The sequence below is a fragment of the Piliocolobus tephrosceles genome, chromosome X (genome assembly GCF_002776525.5).
Source record: "Piliocolobus tephrosceles isolate RC106 chromosome X, ASM277652v3, whole genome shotgun sequence".
Taxonomy (NCBI): Eukaryota; Metazoa; Chordata; class Mammalia; order Primates; family Cercopithecidae; genus Piliocolobus; species Piliocolobus tephrosceles.
In genome coordinates, this window is record NC_045455.1 from 21,293,334 (window position 1) to 21,297,181 (window position 3,848).

General features: G+C 48.5%; 1 non-coding gene across 1 annotated transcript; it reads right to left on the reverse strand.

Annotated features, from left to right (window-relative positions):
• Positions 1-1,396: 1,396 nt before the first annotated feature.
• Positions 1,397-1,469, reverse strand: TRNAF-GAA. The gene has a single exon. It is a non-coding gene; the product is annotated as a tRNA-Phe (tRNA).
• Positions 1,470-3,848: the final 2,379 nt, after the last annotated feature.

Genomic DNA, 3,848 nt, shown 5'->3' on the forward strand with positions numbered 1-3,848 from the left:
TATGTACTTCATAAAGTTGTTATGAAGAGCAAATATGCTGGCTCGTAGTGGGAGGTTAGGAATTAACGTCCAATTAGAGAATGAATGAATAAGGGAGAACACACAGTAGTTCATAAATACGAGTTTCCCTTCCCCCTCAAAACAGCAGAACCAGAAAATAAGCAAGACCCTAATGCATAAATCTCACAATTGTCCTTCATCTGCTGTCCAGCAACCCGTCACCTCACTAAACTGACTATTCTATTTTCCAACGACACAAATATATATTTCTTATTTTTAAAATTTAGATCTACATCCCTGCAACTTCTCCCCTTGGGTCTTGGCTCAGTTCCCACCAGTCATACAAGATAACATCAGACTTCTGGACCTCCATTTTCTTGACTGTAGGACACCAGTTTGGCCTTGAGGTGGGCTCCCACAGGTAGCCGGGAAGTTGATGCCCCTGCATACCCACGCCCACTCACACGTGAAAACAAAAAATCTGAGAAATAGTAATTTCGTGCACGTGTCAAAGTTGTATTTCAAGTGTGAAAAAGACAGCAAAAGGAAAAAGCTGGTTCAAGCAACAGTCTTGGGAAAGCAAGGGCTCTTTTAGAAATAGAAAGGAACGTCTAGAGTCGTGGCTTGTTTAAACACCCGCTGCCGGGCCCCACCGCCAGAGCTGCCTATCCAGGGCCGAGAACGTGCATTTCTAAGTAGTTCTCAGGCGGTGCTGATGCTGCGTACCTGGGGACCGCACTTTGAGAACCACCGGTTCAGACCCTTGCTAACGTTCTTTAGTCTGATGCGTCGGGGAGCTGTAAAGCTGCCATCCTTCACCGCTGGGCAAGTAACCTGGTGGCACCACCCCAGGGCCAGACCCAGGGCGGGCCTCCATGCGCCTCTAACCAGAAATAACCAGCACTGGGTTCCGTTCACCGGCAACGCCAAGTGGGGGCCATCTGACCACGAAGCAGTTTTGCTTTTTCTTCAAAGTCGGATACTTAGAAGGAATGCGATGAACTTGGGATGAAGGTGTTTTGCTGGCCCCGTGGACAGACCAGACCTCCTCCCATTGGAGCCTCGGTTGTCACACCAGCCCCCCAGGGGGCGCGCGGCCCGTCTCGCCACCGCGGCCTGGATCGTTCGCGTCTCTGGGCGCCCAGGGTGGCTCTGGGTCCCGGCCCCAAGCTCCGCGGCGCGCAGGCGCGGCAGCCTCTCCGGGCGCCTACCAGGAAACGGCCCGGAAGCAGTTGTGCGGAGGGATCCTGCTCCATGGGGTGGTTGTGAACGACTGTTTCATTCCTCGTTCACCCTTCAAGTCTCAGTTTTTGCCTGGGCTTGAAGGAATGGGCCAGGGTATCGTGGACTGAGTCTTACAAAATTTGAGTTCTTGAAGTCAGGATTTAAAAGTAGCTGCCGAAACCCGGGATCGAACCAGGGACCTTTAGATCTTCAGTCTAACGCTCTCCCAACTGAGCTATTTCGGCACGCTTGGGATTGTCTCCGGAGTAAGCTATCACTGAGAGCTTTGCGTCCAATTGTCATGCTTGTCTTTCCTTGGTGATCATTTACAGCATTTCTTCCTTGTCCTGTTAAACGGTGTCGTCGGAATTCTTCCTCCTCACTGCTTCCACGCTGCCACTAGGCGCACTGCACACCCGCCTTTTTCTTAGATCGCTCTCGGCGCGCGCAGCCGGCACAGCCCAGGAGCTGAGGCCGGGTCCCCATGGCGGCTCCTCGGGATGCTGGTTCAGTCCTCCTGGGGCTGGTCCCCGCGAGATCCGGAGCAGCGGAGTCGCCTCGGCGCGCTCTTGCCCAGGCCTGGCAGCCCCTTCCCGTCGATCCGCCCCTGCCTATGACTGTGCACGTTTGTCTCCTTGCTCTCCGAAAAGTTCCAGGCCCCAGGTGAGGAGCCCTGTAGGCCCAATACGATTGGATGTACGGGGCAGGAATCGTTAGACTGGCCTCTGGAGAGTAGTTTGCAGCCGGGGAAATGTCCACCTTTATCATCACCTGTTTGCATGGAGCCTGACTGGCAAATAAATGCTTAGTGAGCTCACTAACAATGATTATTCAGTCAATGCTAGTTCCCACACGAGTCAACAAATGTTTCTGAAGATCCCACTACGTGCCAGGGACAGACATTCTTTACTTCCCAAATATCTTACTTTTTCCATTTTTAATTTTTGTCTCCAATTAAATTGTAATCTCTCAAGGCAGGGATCTTACCCTGCTCTTTAGAGCTTTGCATTTAAGTGGAAGCTTCACAGCCAATTTGGATGGATGGATAGATAGGATAGATGGATGGATGGATGAATGGATGGATGGATGGATGGATGGCTGGCTGGCTGGCTGGCTGGCTGGCTGGCTTCAAATGCGAAAGAGAAAAAATACAAAATTAGAAATGTTTGCAATCTCTATTTTCTCCACCAAGCCTCCTCCCTTATAAGAAAGAGAGTTTCTTTCTGGGTTCCTTTATTGTGCCAAATCCAAAAAAGCGCCGAGGCGTTGATGGTATGGTGGTTAGCATAGCTGCCTTTTAAATTCAAAAAAACCGAAGAGCTTCCGATTTAACAGAACTCAGCAGCTAAGGATGAGAGAGAGACCAAAGAGAACTTGGGGCTGGACCGAGTTCAGAGAAGGGTTTGGGGATCTTGGAGTGGAAGAGGTAGAAATTTTGGGCAGCCGCCCTGTGAGGATTGTACATCTGAAAAGAGATGGGAAAAGAGGCCTTTAACAGGCTTTCTTGTGTGTTCTGAATGTAGCTACCTTTCCCATTCTCCTCAAAACACTGCAGGCCAGACGAATTATTTTCAACGACTCTTGAGCTGCCGGCTGGATACTCCTTACTAGATTGAATCATGAGATAGTTCAGCTTCTTAAATTTTACAAAAGTTGTGTCTTTGGGTTAAAATCAAATCTAGGAAGTCTCAAAATATATGTTAGAGAGTGATGGCATAACACATCTACGGGCTGGGACATGGTGTTAATGTCTAGCTTTCTTGTCTTCTAGTCACACCTGCAAACCAGCCGCTTCATGCATTGTCACCTAGGAAATAAAATCCTGGGTAACTAGGAAAGTGGCAGATAAGTTTTGATGGGATTTAGTCTGGGCTGGGGATGGGTAGCAAAGGTCCAAGCAGGATCTAATGGAAAATGGAGGAACAGCGTAAGAGACAGAGGAGAAGGAAGAGTGCAACCAAGAAACACTGTTTTGTGATTCAATGTGATGAGATCCCTTGGCAAATTGTGAGATAATAGACACTACATTGTCATAGTGATCATTTGTTTAGTAAAAGTTGATTTTAGAAAGGAAGTGTTGTGAGAGATGTCATGGATAAGCTGGGTGTCCAGGACAGTCTTTGTTTATATATGTTGTCCTGGAACTCTCCGTGGTAGTAGCCTTTTCACTGTTAAACAGTTAAAAGTAAGGTTGGGCGCAGTGGCTCGTGCCTGTAATCTCAGCACTTTGGGAGGCCTAGGCGGTTGGATCACTTGAGGTTAGGAATTCAAGACCAGCCTGGCTAACACAGTAAAACCCCGTGTCTACTAAAAATACAAAAATTAGCCGGGCATGGTGGTGCGCACCTGTAATCCCAGCTATTTGGGAGGCTGAGGCAGGAGAATCAATTGAACCTGGGAGGTGGAGGTTGCAGTGAGCTGAGATTACGCCATTGCACTCCAGCCTGGGCGACAGAGTGAGACTTTCTGTCTCAAAACAAAACAACAACAACAAAAACAGTTAAAAGTGTTTTGGAATGACTGGAAGATAAATAAACAATGTGATCACCTACTTGATAAACTTTGTGAAAGCCTCAGCTTGATGCTCTCCAGGTTTCTCCCCAGGTTTTCCTGTTAGTGAAAAG